The sequence below is a fragment of the Acromyrmex echinatior genome, chromosome 13 (assembly GCF_024713525.1).
Source record: "Acromyrmex echinatior isolate Ae372 chromosome 13, ASM2471352v2, whole genome shotgun sequence".
NCBI lineage: Eukaryota > Metazoa > Arthropoda > Insecta > Hymenoptera > Formicidae > Acromyrmex > Acromyrmex echinatior.
The window spans coordinates 1,268,271-1,291,738 of NC_141864.1; the positions used below are offsets into that span (position 1 = coordinate 1,268,271).

General features: G+C 41.1%; 1 pseudogene; it reads right to left on the reverse strand.

The window, feature by feature from the left end:
• Positions 1 to 976: 976 nt before the first annotated feature.
• LOC147907481 (protein GVQW3 pseudogene) lies at positions 977 to 1,387 on the reverse strand (annotated as a pseudogene).
• Between the last annotated feature and the right edge of the window lie 22,081 nt (positions 1,388 to 23,468).

A 23,468-nucleotide genomic window follows, 5' to 3' on the forward strand; every position in this document is an offset into this window, starting at 1 on the left:
GCCTGAGGCTCGACGTTTTGGACAAGAAATCAGCTGCCATGGAGTGCGTTTTATCCTTTTGGTTGCATTTTAACATGGATTTCACATATGTAATAGGTTGTGACAACATATCACATATATGATAGGTGATCACATATGTAATAGGTTGTGTTACTTCGAATTCGTGCCAGAAAGCCGGGGGGTATGTGACGCGGTGTATGATTTTCCTGTCTGGGTTATGGGAGATGTAAGCATTGAAGAGTTTTGAGTTTTTAATGGCTTCAGTTTTATGATTTCTTTGAAAGGCTGTGCATTCAAGTTCCCGCAGGGCTTCGTATGAGGTGTTGAATTTATAAGCCATATACTAGCTTGATCAAAAAGTTTCCGGAATTCATTCAGAAAATTCAAAATACAAGTTTATTCATCAAAAGTGATATTGTCCCCTTCAAAGTACTCTCCAGCGACTGCAACGCACTTATGCCAGCGCTTGATCCAGCTCTCGAAACATTTCTGGAACTCTATTATTGGTATAGCCATCAGAGCCGTCTTTGATTTTTCCATTACCTCCTTTCGGCTGTTAAAACGCGTTCCCCGCAGTGGTTTTTTGACTCGATCGAACAGAAAAAAATCGCAGGGAGCCATATCGGGTGAATTCGATGGCTGTTGGATGGTATTCGTTTTGTTCTTGACCAAAAATTTACGGATAATGATGGCACTGTGCGACGGTGCGTTATCATGGTGCAAAATCCACGAGTTGTTTACCCACAAATTCTTTCTTTTTTGGCGAATTGCTTCACGCAAACGTCTCATAACGCCCAAATAATACTCCTTATTAACTGTCTGACCTTCTGACAAAAATTCGTGATGTACAATACCGTTGTAATCCATGAAAACCGTGAGCATCGCTTTCTTTTTCGACTGAAAACGACGTTTTTTTGGTCTTGGCTCATTTGGAGCTCTCCATTCACTCGCCTGATGTCTGGATTACGTGTCGTACTCATAAACCCGTCTCGTCTCCAGTAATGATGCGTTTGATGAATGTTGGGTCGGATTCAGTCTTGGAAATCATGTCTTTGGCGATGTCAACGCGGTCCCTTTTTTGCATGAAATTCAGTTCCTTCGGGACCAACTTTGCAGCAACACGGCGCAAACCCAAATCATTAACTACAATGTCCTGAACGGATCCATAAGCAATGTTTAAGTCCTCTGCCAGCTCTCTGATAGTTAATTTGCGGTTATTAGCCAACATTTCTCTCACTTTATTGATGTTTTCGTCGGTTTTCGATGTCGATGGCCTACCACTGCGTTCGTTATCCTCGACGGATTCACGACCACTTCTGAAGCGTTCATGCCACTCGTAAACGGTTGTTTTCTTTAGAACATCACTGCCGAAACAGTTTCCCAACATTTCCAAGGTTTTCGCACCATTGAATTCATTTTTAACGCAAAATTTAATACAAACTCGTTGTTGCAAATTCAACTCCATTTTTAAAACTGTAAAAAAATCGAAAACACGCGCAGAGGTAGATGTACTCAAGACGGCGTAATTTTTACAAATGTCAAGCTATGGCGATAAAATTTGATGGAAATGTCAATGATAGATGTGGCAACTTAGCCAAAAAAAAGAACTCAAATCAGCTGACTCAAAGCATCACCTGGTGGTCTCTTCCGGAAACTTTTTGATCAAGCTGGTATGAACTTGGAGGCGGTAAGGTTAAATCTAGGTGTAAGGAGGACTCTCGGGCCTCGCTCAGCATGATTTTTATAGATTAGTGGAAATGCAGTATTCCATTGCTTTTCTGATAGCCTTGTATTGAATACGGAGAAGTTTGACAAAGTTCGCGGAATCTGTGCTCCAGGAGAAGATCTGTGAGCCATACTCAAGCTCGCTTCTATAAGTCGCTCTATAGACAGAAAGGAGGAGACCATGATGTGATTCCCATTTAATGACAGACAATGAAGAGTTGATACTTACAATCTTTTTACCTTTTTCAATAAGAGCCTTAAGCTGTAAGTTGCCTGAGTTTTTCATCTAAAATAATTCCTATGAATTTATGAGAGTAGACTCTAGGAATGATAGAATTGTCAATTTTAATAGCAGGAGTTTCTGAGTATCTTTTGAATTGAGAAAATGTATGACGTATTTTGATTTATTTGAGAGTTCAAATCTTCTGTATCTGAGATATGTAAAAATGTTGTTAATTAAGTTTTGCACAGAAAAAATTGCCACTTCAATATTGTGTAGAGTATGTAATGACATCATCTGCATATTGTAATATCCAAGATTCCGAGTGTCGATTAAAATTGATATCTCTAAGATAGATATTAAAAAGTATAGGACTAAAAGTGGAGCTCTGTGGCGTGTCATTATAAGAATCAAATGGGCCCGAGAGCGATCCATCGACCACAAAATACAGACGTCTTTTGCTAATAAGATTTTCTATGAATTTCCTAATAGGTCCAGGGATGTCAATTTCCATCAGATCGTTAATTAAGATGTGAGGGTCGACATTGTCGAATGCACCAGTGATGTCTAAAGGACTGCAACTGTGGGCGAATTTTTGATGAAACTAGTTCTGATATTGGTAGTAAGAGTAGCCAAATTGTAATCAATACAAAACCTGGAAGGTCGAAAGCCAGATTGAGTTTGCGGTAGAATAGGGAGTGATTCCAGAAATCATCTAAGCCTAAAATAAATCATATATTTCATAATTTTGGCATAGCAGAAAAGTAATGAAATGAGTCGAACGGACTCTCCCCCCGGTTTCGGGATCAATACAATAAGCGAATCCAACCAGGATTCCGGGAACACACCTTGAGCTAAGATTTTATTATATAAACTCAAAAGTTGAGTTCGATATTTATCTGGAAGTTTGGAAATTATGTTATAGTCAACTTAGTCCAAACCAAGAGCGGATCACATTGATGGCTCTTGACAATTCCTCAGATGAGAAAGTTTTTCCTAGTCACAAAGTATATTTTGAAGAAGATCCTCTTGCTTCATATCGTCTATATGCTTCGAACGATCGTAATAGAGAGGACACAGTTTGTCTATTGCTTCAAGCGATGCTTTAGGGAGGTTGTTCTTGCAGGAGGGAGAGGAATCCTTGTTACGTCTAAAGTATCTGATGAGAGACCATATTTGCTGCGAGGAAGCAATGTTGAATCCTCCTACTAACTTTCTCCAACCAAGGCACTTTGCCTCAGATAAGCATTCGGCACATTTCTTTTTGGCTTTTCTGAAATTATCAAAGTGGACTCTATTAAGATAAGCAATGAATTCCTTAAGCGATTTTTTCCGTTCTTTGACTGCGTTATCGCATCCTTCATTTTCAAGGAGGATCTAGACGATTCGAGTTGACCTTACTATGCGGTAAATTTGCCAACAGGTAGCAAATTCCTAGCAAATTCCAGGATATGTTTAGAAAATGTATTGTATTGAGAGAAAACGTGTCGTCGCACGAGATTTCGTAAGTAATGTTTTTTAGAATAACGTAAAGCTTATCCAGGTTTTCCGATTTTAATTTCAATTTGTAACAGAATTTTTTTAAAAGAGCAGGGGAAGAGTAACGACAGGGAAGTGATCGCTGCCGTATCACTGTCATCGAGAACAAAATTATTACATAGGGAGGCAAGAAGGGGAGAAACTAACGCGAGATCAATGACTGATTTGCGAGCAGAAATATGTATGAAGGTAGGAGAACCATCATTAAGAATTACAAAATCATTGTCTTCAATGGCTCTTCATTAACCTCTTACCCGGCCCGATTGAGAAGCGCAACCCCAATTCGTGTGATGAGCGTTGAAATCTCCTACGAACAAAACTTGATTATATTCTACCAAGGCATTAAATAAATTCAGATAGAATGTGAGAGGAGTGTCTTGACCTGGGTGTCTATAAATATTTATTAAAATGATAGGGTCCTTACAAGAGTAAATGACTTAATATTCCACAGATACATGATCAACGTTGTCTAATGAATAATTTCAAACTTGATGTTCTCCCGAATCCAGATACAGATACCACTATATCCCGTTTGCATGACATCTGCCTTAACGCCATTAAAAGATTTGATTTTCAGATAGCCTGGCTTAAACAAAGACTCCTGAACACAGATCACATTATAATCTTGAGAGAGGGTCTGCAGAGATGCCAGATTACCTCGGGCTCCTCTGCAGTTCCATTACATGATTTTAAATTGCTCTGAAGAATTTTTGAATCGTTTACCCGGAAGATGAAGTGTTTTGGTCTCAGACCCCGAAGGAGGGGATAAAGATGAGAGGGAAATATAATTTTTTTTATTATCAGGATTAATTCCGAAAATTATTTCTATAGCTGTCAGAATATTGGGGGAAGTGGTTGATTCCAAGATTCAGGCGGATCAATTTGACTATGAATAATTGAGAGGAAGGGGAGAGCTAGGATAGTTGGTAAAATTGTGCGCATTATTATTAGGAAAGCTAATATTTCTAATAATTGAAAGAATTATCACAATACTCGAAAAATCGCGATTCTGAAAGCAGTGAATCAATTCCGAAATTAAATTCATAATTTCCGGCATGAAATTCGTGCCTTCAAGAGAATTTGCATTACGAAAGCCATGCTGAGGAGGGGGAGGGCACTTTGATATGCTAGGCCATTAGTTGCGAAACATTCGTTACTTCTTTGATAATCATAGAGCGTATTTTGATGTGCTCTTCTATCATAACCTGCGTTATTAAGATGTTGCTGACTGGAACTTTTGCGAGGAGACATAGCGCTGGAAAGGGCTGCTGCGTGGGGAGAAGAACGGCTCTTGTTGAGCCCGCTGTTGAAGCTATCAGAATTAGTACGCGACCTTGAACTTGAACTGGTGACATTTGCATAAGATCTATATTCTCCTCCGTAGTCATCCGAATCTAAAATATTGAAAGAGTTAGGGCTTTCAATTGATAATTTCGGAGAACTAAAGTTAGGTTTCTTTTTTAAATATGGGAAATTATTTAAGTCCATCCTAGGCTTGCTTTGGGAAAAATATCTGTTATTATCATTAATGATTCTTCTAGCATCTGCGATAGGGATATTTTTATTTTCGGTGGCAGTCAAGTTAATAATTTGATCCTGCTTCAAAACCATCGGGCAATCCTTGAAAGTTGCGAGATGATTACTTTTGCAGTTAATGCACTTGTCGCCCTCTACACGTCCAAAACAAGAGCTCTCGGCTCCCGCTTCGTATTTATTGCCCCCACAATAGAGGCATCTTGGCTGGCCCTTGTACACTTTTGTAATATGTCCGACTCTGTAGCAGGCAAAGCAGATGCTTCGGGATGAAAGGACGTACTTCATGAGTACGACTTTCATTACTCTTAAACAAGAATACTTTACAAAATCTGACCTGCAAATTTTATATGCAGTGATTTTGAGGATATATATTCAGCTTTGCCGTTTTTGATTGTCCTTCTGTTGAGCCTGGATGGATGTCCAGAATTTTATTATTACGAGGAACTTCAATGTGTCTAAGGACAATTATTCTGACTGTTGATGAGGCATGCGATTGTACTCGATTACACTGTTTGCCAGATACCGTTCAAGTTCCTTCGGCGGTCGAAGATTTTCAAAACTGTCAAAGTACATGACGTGATTCCCTCTTTTCGTATACGTTACCCAATGCGTATCAGGTTTTTCGGCATTATCTAGATTTACGATACCGCTTTCGAATGCTGTGGGAATTCTAATTCGGGAACTCCAAAGGGAATGTGGGACGCGGGGGATTCTTCGGAGGTGAGAATATGACATCATGCGGAGTGACAGTCATCACAGATTTTGGACTGCAGTCACGGACAAGACAACAAAAAATATCACCAAAATGAGGATATTGCCATGAACAAAAAATCATACAAAAACAAATGTAACGAAAACTTTTACAAAGACTATTCGCCTTTGTATATACATAAATACATTCGCTGGTATATGCTCCAACCGTTTTTCGGCCAAGATATGGCGTAATATAATTTTTCTAAAAACATTTATTAATTATTTTAAATAAATACGATACGAAGTTTCATAATTAATCGATTGAGTGCCAACATCTGGCTGCTATCGAAATCGATGATATTGAAACTCAATGTCTCTCTCCCTTGATAAAAGAGCCTCGATCGTTATCCTTTTTTTGGGAGAGGACATGACAATCGAACATGTTTGTGCAATATGTTTCAAGGTTAGTAGAAGTGTAAATGTAAGAAATTCGATAGAATTGTATTTTTATAAATTTTCATGAGAATAGAAGCATGTCTAAGATAAGTACATAAAGATTGATCGCGATAGAAATGATTGATATTAATTTCGAGCGCCGACATGAGACTGCTATTAAAAATCAATAATTGTGTTTTTATATGTATATGAGACAAATAGAATTTAAACACTTTAAGTGAAATTCTACAATTTAAAAATTTCTTAAGTTTATGAGGATATAATTTTGAAGCATTCCTAAAAAAAAAATTAGAAAAAACGATACCTAAAGGTTGAAGAGAAGGATTGCAGTATGAATTTGGGTCTCGAAGTGTACAGACTAGAAGCGAGCTTTCTTAAAATCGTATAATATACTGATGGAAAATATAATACATATTGTTCATAATATATCAGAAGAAGACCTAACAGATATCGTAGACGAAGTATTCGAAGATGCGAATTTTGAGACAATAGTAGACAATGAGAATGCATTATCGGAGGATGACGGTTATAATAGTGATCAAAGTGAGGATCAGAGTGAAGATACTAAATGCAAAATAGTGTATCCTGAAAAAGTAATGGCAATGAACATGCTGACGAAACAGTGCGTGATATACACATCATGTGTAACGAGATTAACGAACATCGAACACATATACAATATGCGTAAGCATGTTATTAGATCGCATGCAGTTATAGATGGCAAACACTGTTCGGAGTACAGAAATCTATAATATATTATATAATACTTTCATGTAATATGTGCCCTATTTGTACAAATTAAAAAAGACTTGAACTGGACAAGTATATAAAATATTAAATATAGGCAGTGTGTATATACATTCTGTCAAAAAAGTACCGGGAATTGATCATTTAAAAAGCCCGCTTAAAGGAATTGTCAAAATTCTTTTTGTCGCTAAGTTGGCATAACTGTCCTCTATACTGACGCGGAGTTGGAGTGCCATCTATCATTTAATGTGATTATAGTGCTCGATTTTATCAGTTCATCTCAAGTGTGTTTTGCGATTTTTACAATGAATGAAAAGATTGAACAAAGAATTTGTCTCAAATTTTGTATTGCAAATGGAATTTCGTGTGCCGAATCGCTGAAGATGTTACAGAAGGCTTACGGTGAATCAATTTTATCAAAAACACGTGCATATGAATGGTACAGTGCATTGAAAAGCGGTCGAGATGTAGTGAAAGATTTGCCTCGCTCTGGTCGGCCATCAACATCTTCAACTGAAGTTAACATCGATAAAGTGAAGGAAATGGTGATTGAAAATCGTCATTTCAGTTTGAGAGAGATAGCCGCTGAACTTACGGTGTCTCACGAATCAATTCGTACCATTTTACGCGATTGTTTGGGCATGAAACGCGTTGCCGCTCGACTAGTTCCGAAAGACCTCAATTTTCTTCAAAAACTCAATCGCGTAAAGGTCGCTGAAGACCTTGATGTTAGAACGAGTTAATTCCGACCCCACATTCATAAAACGCATTATAACTGGTGATGAGACATGGGTTTACGAGTTTGATATGCAAACCAGTCAACAAGCTTCGGAATGGCGCCTTCCAACTGAGCCAAAACCGAAAAAAACCACGTCAAAGTCGATCAAAAGTCAAAGTGATGTTAACTGTTTTCTTTGATTGTCGTGGTGTTGTGCACTTGGAATTTTTGCCAGAAGGTCAGACGGTAAATAAAGAATATTATCTGGGCGTTAATGCGGCGTTTGAGAGAGCAAATTCGTCGAAAAAGGCCAGATTTGTGGAAAACAAACTCATGGATTTTGCACCATGATAACGCACCATCTCACAAAGCTATCATTGTGAACGAATTTCTGACCAAAAACTCAAAAAATATCATCGAACAACCACCGTTTTATTCACCAGATATGGCTCCGACTGACTTTTTTCTCTTTCCAAAACTCAAATTACCACTTCGAGGCACTCGTTTTCAGTCGATAGAAGACATAAAAGAGAATTCGCAGCGAGAACTGAAGTCGATTCCGGAAAATGCGTTTAAAAAATGTTTTGATGATTGGATTATTCGTTGGCATAAATGTATTATTTCGAAAGGAGCCTACTTTGAAGGCGATACAATAAATTTGAATGAATAATAACTATTTTGTGTTTTATTCCAATTCCCGGTACTTTTTTGACAGAATGTATATATATATATACAGGATATAAAGTTTTTTTTAATCGTAAGCTTCGGTTACGAATGTTAAGACATAATGAATAAAATAAATATTATATACGTCGAAAATTGAGCACAAGAGGTATCGTCACTATGTCCACCAAGTCCATCATCGAGGGAGAAAGCGAGGTATAGGGAATGTCCTGGAAAAAAAGCAAAATCACCAATGTCATCATCAACGCCGGCAAAATATAAGTTAAACGGTATGTATCTTCTTTATTTACAAATGGTGACTAGTGTTAATGCATTTTATTCTCTGCTAAAAACGAACAGTAATTAACAAATTTTTTTGTTCTCTTTTTCCAGAAAGCACTGCTCAAACGCCAAACGCCGCTGATCTGAACATAAACAATATTGTTGATTTAGTCATCATTAAACGTATGTCGGATGATTCTAAGCATACAATTTTAGCATTTTCAATCATACTGAATCGCATAGTCAGCGGTCCAATACTAATAGAATTAGTCTTGTAATGATTCCGAAAACAGTTTTGAATGTTGTTCACAGAGTCCTTTCCATGTTTCGATAGATAGTATTAATTCGTTTCCACGATTATCTCCTATCGCAATCTCCATGTAGCTCGGGCCAACGTTGATACCAATTTCTAGAAATTTGTATCCCATACGTGTCAATGCATATTTCCTGCCTAGTATACGAACCGCACGATGCATGGGCGCGCTATAAAAAATATAAAAGGAACATTAAATAATTAATTAAATAACTAATTTGAAAAAGTATAAAGTAAGGAATTCTTAAATTTACTTGGCACATCTTTTCGTAAATGATGGAGTTTCATCATTATTCTGAAGTGGAACGTAATAATTTTTTTTTCGTATGTTGCTTCCTACAGCGGAGTACATTGCTGCTGCTGTTGCTGTGACCTCTTTTCCTCGAAAATCGAGCAATCGTCCGTTTTGATTGACAATGCGTATCGTTAGATCCGTAATGCTCCGTATGGTGATCGGCAAGTAAATGATTTGCGTGGGCCTTTCCGATATCTTATATCTCAACGGCACTCTCGGCGAAAATCATCGTGTTGTAGTTTGCGCGGAGCGTTATTGGATATTCTCCATCCTCACCATCGTCATTGGTGTCATTGTTGCTATTGTTGCCACATCAACGTTGCTACGTCAATGGTTTTAAGTGCTTTACGAGTTGATTTTCAAGAGAATTCCCGACAATCTCCTCTACACGGAAGACGATAAGCACAAGAGTATGCTGCTAGCGACGAACGCGCACAAACACAAGCACAGGATCGAGTATTGAGCAACAGGGTATACAAGTACAAACACGTAATCGCGTCGTTAATGTCGATCACGCCCAAGAAACAGAAAGAATCTGGAAAGGGATTACCTCACGCAATGACGCTGAACGACAGCGCGATTAATTACGTGCACTGGGATTCCAACGAACTAGTGGATCGTCTACGATTGCTCGGCGCATCGCATCGAGCGGGCAACAACGCTCACGACAACGAGATGCTGTCGATCATCGAGGAACTTCGCGAAGCCGGTCACATTATAAATTAAATTGCGCATGAGATCAGTTGTATCATTGAGACAAAAATTTGTTTTGTTTCCTGTATCGTGCGCATCACGCGCTGAATCATGAAAAAAAAAATCCGATGAAAAAAGAGAAAAAATTAGCTCCGAGAGACATTGGCTCGTTGAGGAATTGCACGCTGCGACGAGAAGAAATTTTCCGCGAAAGCGCGTCATAGTCTGGAGATATGATGATCGCAGGCTGACATCGTTGAGATGCATCCATACTCGCGTTTCAACAGAGGTCATCATTACATATTCACCGTCATCGATTGAGCAAGTTCATGTGGGCCATACAGCTCAAGAGTAAAGGTGGAAGCGAGACGGCTGAAACTATCGCTGAGATAATTTGAAAGAGAAAGAAATGTCCAAAAAATCCATAGACTAATATGGGAAAAGAATTTTACAACGTTGACATGCAATGGCTCTTGAAAAAACATAACATCAATCATTATTTAACGTATTCCGTAATGAAGGCATCAGTCGTCGAGCGATTCATTCGCACATTAAAAAACGATATGTGGAAGATGTTTACACTTAAGACTCCTGATTACTCAGCCAAGAACTCTGCGTTGACTCTGCTTTCTCGGCAATCTTGGTTACTCGGCGGCCCTAGGCATCAATAAGGAGCGGGTGAGCATCCTAAATAACATATAAATTTTAATAAATTAAATAGTAATAGTGTACCATTCTTCTTAATCTAGAATAGTATAAATCATGTTAAAACGCAACAGTTTACGAGATATTTAATTGTTTACGATTTTTCATGCGCGTTATATAGTACTAGGTGGGGTGAAAAGTAACCTCCTTGGGAATGAAAAAAATTTTTTTCTTATGCAGAATCTCGCCCAAAATATGGCGTGCTCGCTCAGTACTAATCTTTGTAGCATCTGCTAGCTCGCGCACCTTCACTTTCCGGTCAGCCAACACCATTTCATGTATTTTTTTGACATTTTCCTCGGTAACCGCATCGGAGGGCCTGCCGCTGCTTCATCGGTAGTGGAGTTGCGGCCACCACGAAACTCTCGAAACCAATATTTGATATTTGGTGTAATCTGACGGAGTATTAGCCACATAATATTTATCCAACTTTTCTTTTGTTTCCTTCGCCGTTTTGCCTCTCAAAAAATAATGTTTTATGAGAGAACGAAAATCGTTTTCGCAAACACGTCAACAACAATCAGCTCTCAAAACAAAACTAAGGGCAGTATCGCACTGCCACTTGGCATGTCTGCCTAAATATGAACGGACTACAAGGCACCATAAACTTTTTTGCAGTAGTGGCGCATTCTGGCGGTCAAGGAGGTTACTTTTCACCCCATCTAGTATACCTCTTCTTCATAAACTCGAGTAGCAAGAATAGTTCAGTAGAAGTAGAATTTTATTGGAAAAAGATTATAACTTGCATTTCTCTTCACGAAAGTCTCAAAAGGCTATCAGAAAAAAATGCGTATGTTCGAGATTCGAGATTTGTGAAGAAAGTATGCGAAAAAAAATTGAACAGTTGCAAAAAGCACGTTTTTCGCTTATAAAACGAAAGATATTAATTGTATGGAAAAAAATTCGGTATAAAAAAATGTAGGCATTCGAAATACTTACAAAATAAGATATGGAATATTAAAATCGATCTATTAGTTCAGTAAAAAAAAAAAAATAAAAAATACCGAAAAAGTTTTTTTTCATTCGCTCTGTGTTCATTGAGATTTAAACGCAAAGCTTTGAAATTCTCGCCCCTTAAAATATAGCCCCCGTAATGACGAACAAATCTAGTCCTGAATAAGCCTGAAAATATTCATTAATTTTTGCAAAAAGCTATTTGTTCTATAAAAACCTGCGGAAAACTTAATTTCTTCATCTGTGAGCAGTCGCATAACAATTTACAGGGATTTTGCTTCTTCAAGAGTTGCACTATCACGTACGCTTAATAAAACGATTTTTTTGCAGTTAAACAATTATAAAACGATTTTAAAAAGTGGGTATCTATTTCCATATAAAAAAATGAAAATAATTTCATTAAAATGCATCATATCAAATAGCCGTGTAAAACATTCGAAATCTGACATTTTTCTACGAATTTAAAAAAAAGATTACCTTCTGATTATTAGGAGCCGAGATAACAATTACAATTTAACAATTTTTTTTTCAAAAAATCACTGTGGTTCTAGATTGTGGTTTTTAGATTAAGAATTCCTTTTGGCACCAATTTGTCAAGAAAGAATTGAATTTGCTGTTTGTGTCTGAAAAAAATCTCGAATTGTAACCATGAAATTTTTAGTTCAGAAAATTTTTTCTTTTTTGAATTTTTATTTTTTTCGGTTTATTATTAAAAAATTACGTTTCAGTATGGAACGCATGTTTGATTAACAAATTTAAGTCAAATTATCTATGTTTCTTTATTTAATATTATATAAAATTTTTCATATAACACTAATTTACTTTTATATTTACAAAAGTTAGTGTTATATCTATAACAGTTACGCTAATATTTAGCAAATTACTTATTTAATTATTTGTTTACACGTGTCACATTTGCATCTACAATGAAATTCACAGAAACAATTTTGTACTGATAATTCCGTACATTTAATTGTCCAATTGAACACTTTTTACAGCATGTTAAATAAAGAAATATAGCTAATGTGACTTAAATTTGTTAATCAGACTCTTTACTTAAACGTAATTTTTTAGTAATAAACTGAAAAAATAAAAATTTAAGAAATAAAAAACTAAAAATTTCATTATTACAATTACGTACTTTGCGAAACATTTGTGTTTGAGATCGTTAATTCGTAAAAAGGTAATAATTCTTTCGTTCGATTAACAGTAATTGTTATTAGATGCATGCATGAAATGAGTTTATAAATTCATCTCTAGCATGATCTTAATTCTCGCTAAAGTTATCAATTTGACGTTTTTTTTTCATTTCAAATTAATTCGTTACACACACACACACAGACAACGGCAATTGGATGATGGACCATCGAAGGTTCGAGAACAATTCAATCATGCGCGCGAGCGCAGCGCTCCGACGAACACGCGCAGCCACCAATCCCACGCGCGGATTTTCTGTCGCGCATGACTGTTACGTCGAACGTCGTTAGAAAAGAATTTGAGGCGCCAATCAATTTTATACAACAAATGCCACGCAAAATTTACAATTGTGCCAAAATTCTATTGGATTTTATCAAGAAGAAAGCCTAAGCCACGAAAGCAATATATGCACCGATCGTCGCCGATCTCTCTCTCTTAGTGTTCAGAGTCTCGCTACTATATCATGTCGAAAACCGCCGTGAAAAAACCGCCAAGTAAAACCGCTGTAAGGAAGGTTCCTTCGAGAACCGCCGAGAAAATCTCCGCGATTTTCTATTACTTCGATTACATAGATAATTCGGAAAAGGTGATTGTATCGAATATTCTGCGATAATTATTTATGTATACTGAATTTGTGGTTGTAAAATTTGAAGTAAAATCTTTAGTTAAACTATAAAGAAACGGAATTCTCTTCACTGTCGTGCGTTATATCAGCCGTGTGCCGTCCTCTTACTTTAAACTTTACGTGTGCAATCCCGCACAATTTTGTTAAGTTATTTGTTTATATCTTGTCGAGCTACTCCAGATTTAAAAAAAAAATCGGGTTTCCACGTCAATTTATTACTGAAAAAATATAAATTTAGCAAATTTTAACAAACGAAATCAAATATGCGCGAATCACCAAGCGGACCAATTTTCTTCACTCGACTGCGCGCCGACTTCCCATCAGGGTTTTGTTTAAAACTTTTTTTTTAAACAAATGTTTAAAACATGTTTTAAACATCAAATTAAACATGCTTCTTTTTTAAACAATTTAAAACAAATGTTTAAAACTTTATTTTTTTTAAATGTGTTTTTAATACTATTTAATAGAGGAGAAGATGATATTCCAGTTACATTCTACACGATAACTTGGTTTATTTGGTTAATAATGAATATTTAAGTTTGAAACTTACAATTACATTCATTAAAATGTTGTTGAATCGATTCTGGACTCAAAATTACGAAATACTTATTACTTAGGACACTATTAATAAAAATGTGACAACATTGCAAAATGATGAATCGAAGAGAAACATGGATGATAACGTGGCCTTCCATAAAAATAGTCTTAAAAAGTTAGTTTTGTTTAGAAATCAGTAGTTTGATTATAAAATTAACAAAAAAGTAAAGTGTATTGCAGAATATGTATACAAATGTATATACATACACATATACACATACATATAACTTTATGTATACAGGGTATTTGGAAAATAATGATAAATCTTTCGCATAGGGGCAGAATGGACTAAACTGAGAAGAAAAGTTCTCTGTTATTTAGCAATTTTCGCAATAGTTAACAAGATATTAATTGATCAAAATAGCCGAAAATTGGTCTTTAATAATTTTTTACTCGAATATTTTACAGAAAAACTGCAAGAGACAATTGTTAATTTTCTTTTCATAGAGTTTTAAGAATTTTTAAAAAATTTTTTCAGAATTTTTTAATATCATATTTTCTTATATTAGTAAAAGTAGGAAAATGTAGTACTGAAAAGTTGATAAAAAATTCTAAAAAAATTCGTAGAGTTCTATGAGAAGAAAATAAACAATTTTTGTCTTTTGCAGTTTTTCTGTAAAGTTGATAATATTTGAGTAAAAATTATTGAAGGTCAATTTTAATTTTTAGCAATTAATATCTTGTTAACTATTACGAAAATTGTAAAATGCTAGAGTACTTTGCTTCTCAGTTTAGTCCTTTCTGCTCCTATGCGAAAAATTTATCATTATATTCCAAACATTCTATATATAAGCAGCTTGGCAACCTATAAAAATCTATAGTAACGTAAATTATAGATTAATATGAGAACTACAATTAGTTCAAGGAATAATTATTTTGAAATAAAAATCTCAAAAAAGAAGCCGTAATCAATACGCATAAAGGACCACATTAGCAAAATGCCATGCTATTGTTTAAATTTGCATAACTTAAAATATATACAGTCAAATAAAATGTTATTTAAATAGCAAACACACATTCAAATATACATATATTTATATATGTATATTTATATAATATATTCAAATTTAAGAAAAATGAGGAAGTAGGAATAATCATGCTAAAATATACCTCAGAAACATTTCAAAATACTTGAAAATGAAAGTGCGTTTTAATAAATACAATATATTATATGTTTAAAAGGTGTTTTTTTGTTTTGTTTTAAATGCGATTTTTTTCTTAAGCTATTAAAACATATATCAAACATTAAAAACATGTTTTAAATAAAAAAAACTGAATGTTTTATTTTTTTTATCAATCCTACTTCCCTCACTCCGTCGCACTGCCTCACTCGCATTTTTCAATTTTCCAATGGTTTTAAATAAACTTTTTCGGCAGCAAAAAATTCGAGAGTTTTTCAAAAGCAAAAATTCAATTCTTCCTTGACAAATTGATGCCAAACAGAACTCTTAATCTAAAAACTAGAGCCACAGTGATTTTTTGAAAAAAAAATTGTTAAATTGTAATTGTTGTCTCGGCTCCTAATAATTGGAGGGCAATCTTTTTTTTTTTAAATTCGTAGAAAAATGTCAGATTTCGAATGCTGACGAAGAGGTCGCTCGAGGTGATGGAAGCGAAGACGGTCGCGGGGGGGACTGGCGCCGCTAATTGATGGTGGCCGATCTCCTCCAGATCCAATCTCAACCACTCGGCCGGAGCACAAAGCATGCTCATGCAGTGCCTCGCCGAGTGGGGGGGAGGGCTGACCATCGCCGCTGATCCACATCGCATCCCGGAGAGTTACCCCAACTGGGCAGGAGACTCTCTGGGTCGGGTGGCGGTGATCTGCCAGCACGCGCGCGATATCCCACCGATGATCTCCATATCGGCGGGGCAGGGGTTCACACTTGTGGAGTGGGGGCCCATCGACGTTGCGAGGTGCTACTTCCCTCCTCGCTTAGACAGGAGGGAATTCGAGGACGCCCTGGAGTCTCTGGGAAAGCACATACGCCAGCGCTCCCCCAGGCCGACACCTGGTGGGTGGGGACTTCAACACCCGCGCGTTGGAGTGGGGCTCCCCATCCACCGACTTCAGAGGTGACAGCACCCTGCTGTGGGCGGCGAGGCACGGCCTCGTTCTGCTCAACAGAGGCCGTACCAGCACCTTCGTGGGGGCCCGGGGGAATCCATCGTCGACCCCCGCGGCGGCCCTTAAGATCAAAGGATAGCACGTGGACGCCGGCTCCCTGGGCGAGCTGCCATCAGATCACCTGATCCGCATGGAGTTGGTGTTCACCCCCGCGGAGGTGTCGCGTAGACGCTGCCGAGAGAAGGAGGAACGTCGATGGGCCCTGCGAAAGCTGGACCCCGGCCCTCTCGAAGTGAGCCTTCTCTCCTCCACCTGACCGGAGCGCAACCCAGCCAACACGGTGGAGGAGGAGGCCGAGTGGCTCAGGAGCGTTATGTCGCGCGCATGCGATGCGTCGATGCCCCGCTGCCGCCCGATGGCGAGGAGGGCAGCTTATTGGTGGTACGAAGGGCTAGCTGTGCTACGTCGGGCCACAGTGGCTGCCAGAAGATCGTACATTCGCTGCAGGCGGCACCAACGAAGAGAGGGAACGGCTGCCGGGGCGCTCTGAGATGCAAGGAGCGCCTTCAGGGCGGTCATAAGAAAGCGAAGGCTGGCGGGAGCTCGTCTCCTCCCTGGACAGGGACCCGTGGGGAAGGCCCTACAAGATAGTGACGAAGAAGCTTCGTCCGCCCCCCCTCCCCCCCTCGATAGCGGAAACCCTGGACGCTCGATTCCTTGAGGACGTGGTGGCCGCCCTCTTTCCCACCAAGGAAAGAGACATTCCGGGGAGGACTGGCCCCCCCATCGGGATGGACGGAGGAGCTGAGCGTTACCGGGGAGGAGATGGGGAAGTTGTTGATTGTATGCCGTTAGTCCCACTATATGTATATCACGTTTTCTTGTTTATTATTATATTAGTTACCTGACAGATGGCGTGAGCACCCTTCTCGTACTAACCTAACCTTTTTTTTATTATTGTTCGCACACGCCAGAAACCAAGCTCTGTCTTTTATCTTATTCAGCAACAAAGAAATAATCCCAATAGGTTATGGGCCTAGGAGTGTGAACGGCTATAATAATAATAAAAAAAAAGGAGAGTGATAGTGTGCAAGGAAGACAGGTCCAAGTAACATCGCTTGAATCTGCAAGGATGGAAATAAACTTGAAGTCTGTTACGCAACTGAACTCAAGCAGTTACGTTCGTTGGCGTTTTGAAATTCAGGCTCATCTTGAAGCAAACGATGTGTTTGATGTGGCTGATCGAGAGAGCAACCAACGGATGCCACACTGGCTGATTGGAAAAAGAAGGACGCCTTGGCGAGGTCTTTGTTAAGTAAATCTCTCGATGATGCACATTTTAATTTGGTGGTCACCTGTAAATCATCCGCTGATATGTGGAAGACTCTCGTGGGACATTATGACGAGGTTTCAAACACGACGAAGCTAGCTGCATTGGAAGCATACAACGACTATCACTGGAAAGAAGATATGACTGTGACGTCGTATATTTCAGGGCTTATGCTCATTGAAAATAAGCTCAAGGCGCAAAAATTAAATATCGAAAAGGAAATGATTATTACAAAAATTGTTCGTGGTCTAGCGCAAAAGTTTGATAACTTCAAGCAAGTATGGCGGATTTGTCCTACGAAGGACATTACGGTGGAACAATTACAAGCAAAACTGTTAGATGTCGAACGTGACGTTAACGTGACGTCATCCGGAAATCATGGTGTAGCGTTATCTGGTCAGAAAGATCAGAAAGACCGAGAAGTTTTCAAAGGTAAGAAGAAAGCAGGCTGGAAAAAGGACCGAAAGAAGCTACAATGTCACTGCAAAGGTTTTGGACATTTTGCTCGTGACTGCCCATCCGAGAAGAAAGACACGAGCTCAGAAGGACGTTCGTCTAGCAATCGTGTGGCTAATGCCAGCAAAACAACAATTAGGAGATATTGATGAGTGGATCGGTGATTCAGGTGCGTACAGCCATATTACTCGTAATAGTGATTAGTTTGTAGAATCAAAGGCATTGGATCCTCCGGAAGAAGTGAAAATAGGGGATGGCAGGATTCTAATGGCGACGGCTATTGGCAAAATAAATGTAACAGTCCATAACGGTAAAGAGTGGGTGCCGAGATGTCTCAAGGATAGGATGTAAGGTTAGTTCCTGATTTTGGACCATTCAATCTTTTCTCTATTGTAGCCACGACTGACCTTGGTTACGAAGCACTTTTTAGTAAGTCAGAGGTTGTTGTAAAGAATTCAAAAGGCGAAGTGATTGTCCGTGGTATTAAAAAAGGACACTCGACGTATCGAATGCTGATCAAAGTCGAGAAACCAGCTAAGGTTTGCACGGCTCAGAAGGAGATCTCCGCATCATAGGAAACTTGGACACCGTCGACTTGGACATGCAGGAAAAAACAAGGTCAAAGCTCTATTAGAATCTAAAGGATATTGTGCAACTGGAAAAGAAGATTTCTTCTGCGAAGCCTGTATTTTTGGAAAAATGACCAAAGGATCATACAAGGAAATCGTTAATAAGGATTTCAAGCCAGGTGCAAAAATTCACTGCGACCTTAGTGGGAAGGTTTCAATTGAATCGGCAGGTGGTTGCAAATATTTTGCTGTCTTTGTTGACGAGAGCTCAGGATACAAGAAAGTTGCCATGCTGAAAAAAAAGGAACTTGTCGAAGAATTCAAGAAAGTGATTCAGGAAGTCAAGGAAGAGACGGGTCATCCAATTGAGATTTTGCGGACTGATCAAGGCATTGAATTCATTGATATATCATTTCAAGATCTTCTGAAGGAACATAAAATCAAGCATGAGATGAGTGTTGAGTATACACCACAGTCGAACGGTATGGCCGAACGTGCCATTCGATCTCTTGCAGAAAAGGCTCGATCTCTACTTGCAGATGCAAACTTGCCAAAGTTTATGTGGGCCGAGTGTGTCTCGACTGCTTGTTATCTGTCCAATCTCGTCGTCACTCGTGATCTAAAGAAGACATCGTATGAACTCTGGCATGGGAAAGAGCCGTCCATTGAGCATCTGCGTGCATTAGGTTGTGATGTTTTTGTGCACATCCCAAAACCGAAGCGAAATAAGTTCGACAAGAAAGCTCGAAAAGGTCAGCTGATAGGTTACGGACCGAGTACGAAGCTGTATCGAGTTTACTTTCAGGATCTTCAAGATGTTCGCATCGCACGTGATGTAAAATTCAATGAAGGAAAGCAAAATTCTTTCTATGTAGAAGACGAGATAAAATCATTATCCACCAATGACGAAACTTATGAAGTAAAAGAAAATGATTCTACTGAGATTGTAAATGAGATCGTTAAAGTATCTACTCATCCGAAGTCAACAAATGTACGCAAACCTAGTGGACCTTTAACCATGAAGCTCCGAAGTCGTAGCATCATCATTGAGGATGTTCCTGACAAGAAGCAACAAGGAGGGCATGAAGTCCTGATGGCATTAAACATGGAAGAACCCAAGACAGCAAGAGAGGCTCTTGAGGGTAAGGACTCCACCGGATGGCAAATGGCTATGCAAGATGAACTCGATTCCTTCGCGAAAAATGATGCGGTTGAGACATGTGTCTTGCCATCAGGAAAGAATGTTATTGACACAGGCTGGGTATTGAAGATCAAACGATATCCAAATGGTGAAATCAACAAGCTAAAGGCTAGAATTGTTTGCCGTGGATACAGTCAAAAACGCGGGATTGATTTTACCGAGACATTCGCACCTGTAGTTCGTATGGATTCAATTAGAATTTTGTTAGCTATTGCAGCTCATGAGAAGCTGGTGATCAAGCAATGCGATGTCAAGTCGGTATTTCTCTACAGAGACATCGAGGAAGAAATTTATGTGCGACCTCCTGATGCAGTAGACATTGATGATGGAAAAGTTTGGAAATTAAAAAAATCGCTCTATGGTCTGAAGCAGTCACCTCGGAATTGGAACAAGAAATTTAATAAGCTTGTCACAACCTTCGGTTTGATTCGTTCTATAGCTGATCCTTGCATATATTATGGAAATGATCAGAAGGGGCGTTTGTTGTTGGCAATGTATGTAGACGACATCCTCGTTGCTGGACAACCAGAAAACGTTTTGACTGAATTGCTAGATTTCACGAGGGCTGCGTTCGAGATAAAGATCGAAGAGCCAACCTGTTTCTTAGGTTTGGAACTAAATGTTGACCGAAGATCAGGACGTATTCGCGTAAATCAACAGGGATATATTCGTAATATGCTCGCCCGTTTTGGCATGGAAAATTGTAACAAAGCCCCTACTCCGGGAGAAGTTCAAATTAGGAAACATCAACTAACGAACGATGAAACATTTGGAGTTCCATTCCCTTATCGACAGGCTATTGGATGTTTACTATATGCAGCGACGCATACGAGACCAGATATCTCGTTTCAGGTTAATCATGCTGCTCGCGCTGTTGAAGCACCAACACCGTATAACGTGAAGGAAGTGAAAAGAATTTTCCGTTACTTAAAAGGCACAATGTCGGTAGGAATTCAGTTTGGTGAAGGTAAAAACGAAGTTGTTGGATATTGTGATTCAGACTATGCTGGATGTCCGGACACTGCTAAAAGTACTTATGGACATGTGTTCGTATTAAACGGTGAACCAATATCCTGGGAATCACGGAAGAGCACGATTGTCGCTGACTCCACAACTGTTGCTGAACTGCAGGCTGCTTATGAAGCATCGAAACAAGCCATATGGATTAAAGATCTCATGAAAGAACTCATGATGTCTTCTGAGAAACCAATAATAATCTATTGCGACAATGAAGCGGCTGTTAAGCTGTCAAAATCCGAGGAAAGAAAGAAGAAAACCAAGCACGTCAATGTTCGCTTTAATTTTCTACGACAGACTGTTGGAGACAACAACGTGGAAGTTAAACATATTGCGGGCACAGAGAACCCAGTGGACATGCTAACGAAGCCTCTACCCCATGCAAAGCTGCTCCATTGCTGTAACCTTCTTTTTATCGAGTGAGACTACGTCAAGAGGGAGTGTTGATTGTATGCCGTTAGTCCCACTATATGTATATCACGTTTTCTTGTTTATTATTATATCAGTTACCTGACAGATGGCGTGAGCACCCTTCTCGTACTAACCTAACCTTTTTTTTATTATTGTTCGCACACGCCAGAAACCAAGCTCTGTCTTTTATCTTATTCAGCAACAAAGAAAAAATCCCAATAGAAGGCCTTCGCCCGGCTGAGGGGTAGGCCGCGGGCGCCCGAATCCGATAGCGTCCACGGAAGGACCTGGCTCGCCGCGGCCTCCTTCATCGGAGAACACCTGAGGCAGCTCTATACGAGCTGCCTCAGAGAGGGAAGCTTTCCCAGGTCGTGGAAGAGGGCCCGGCTTGTCCTTCTGCGTAAGAAGGGCAAGCCGGCGGAGAGTCCCTCCGCTTATAGGCCAATTTTCCTGCTGGACGATGCGGGCAAACTGCTGGAGCGTATCATCGCTGCCCGCATCGTCCGGCACCTGTCCCGGGATGGTCCTGACTTGTCCTGCGGTCAATACGGCTTCCGAGAGGAGTTATTCCGAGAGGCGCTCCACGGTAGATGCCATTAGGCAGGTCTGTGCCCTCTCGGAACAGGTGACCACAGGCGGGGGGGGGGGGTGACACTCGACATCGCCAACGCCTTCAACAGTGTGCCGTGAGGCCAAGTAGTGGGGGCGATGAGAGAACATCACCTCCTGCCCCCGTACCTGGTGACCATTGTAGAGGACTATTTCCGGGATAGACAGCTGGAGTTCCACAACAAACAGGGACTCCAACAGCAGAGGGACGCGACGTTCCGCAGGGGTCCGTGTTGGCCCCTTACTTTAGAACGTCACATACGACTCAGTTCTCCGCGCGGCCCTCCCTCCCGGTTGCCATGTCATCTGCTATGCAGACGAGGGGCTTTGTCGAACATTTCGACAGGCTAGCCCCGCGATTGGGCGGCCGGGCGGATGCCCTACTCGGTCTCATGCCCAATCTTCGCAGTTCGAATGCGTCGGTTAGGCAAACGTATATGCACGCCGTCCTGTCCGGAGCTTATTATGGGGCCCCGGTATGGAGTGGGCAGGCCCTGGTCAGTCGCCGTATCCAAGGCAGATTGCACATCATGCAACGGCGATTGGCCTTAAGAATCTGTAGGGCTTACAGGACGGTGTCTTATGCGGCCGCCGTAGTCCTCGCGAGGATCCCTCCTGCCGAGTATGGCTGACGCCCTGGCGGAAACCTACGCCGGGGTGAAGGCCATCCGGCTAAGCGGGGGGGTCGTTACCCTGGGGACCGTTGACAGACTAAGCGGGAAGACTGACCCGTCGGCGGGTGTTTCGGGAGCGCCGCTTTCGAGAGCAACCCGCCGACAACGGGCGTTCGGACCGTGAAGGCCATCCTCCTCTGCCTAGAGGAATGGGTTAGCAGGGGATGGAGTGGACTCTCATACCACATGACGCAGGTGCTCACCGGACACGGCTGTTTTGGGGAGTACCTGCATCGAATAGGAAAGGAGTCGACTGCGCGCTGCTTCCACTGCGACGGGGACCGGGACACCGCGCAACACACACTGGAGGCTTGCCCGGCCTGGGCAAGCGAGTGTCCTGGTCCGTGAAATAGGGGGCGATCTCTCCCTGCCGGCCGTCGTTAGAACGATGGTGGGAGGGGAGGGCGCCTGGACGGTATTCTCCTCCTTCTGCGAACAAGTCACGTCGCAGAAGGAGGAGGCCGAGAGAGAGAGAGGGAACGGGCCCCGGGTGGCTGTGACCCTCCTCCGCCGCCGGGTGGCGGCGGTGACGATGCAGGTGGCGGAAGGGAGAGAGATAGACGGCGCCGGGAGGGCTGCGGGGGACCACACGGGCGCCGGCCGCAGCTGGGTCGCTCGTGCCCCGGCCCCCTCCGCGCGCTCGCGCCGCCGGGATCCCACGAGGCGAAAACGGCGGCGACCTCTCTCCCCGATACCTGAGGAATCGGAAGAGAATGAGGATGACGAGGATGCGTACGGGGGAGGTGGGGTCAATAACCCCTCCTCCCCCACCATTGCCGACGGCTCCGCCTCTCAGACGCGAGGAACCGTGAAACTGCGGCGAGCGAACTTCGAGGACGCATCGCTGCCGAACCAGGAATGATCCTCCGCGCGTGGGATCGGGATTCCGTTGACCTGTCTGTCTACGACCGCGGGGCCGGGGCGGGACACCCATCCTCCTCGCGCGAGGGGGATGCGCCGCGCCGCGAAAACAAGTTTCGTGGCGCGGCAGACTAGCATGAGGGACATCAAATTCTCGTCTGGCGCTCTTTGGGAGTCCTGGCGAGGGCCGGGATCCCCAACAACAAACGGGGAGGCAGGCGCGGGGGGTGGTGCTCCCCCCGACGCCCGATTCAGGCAGTCAACGCCACGCGCCGCCCCGGGCGGGATTGTCTCGGCAACAGCCGACCGGCCAG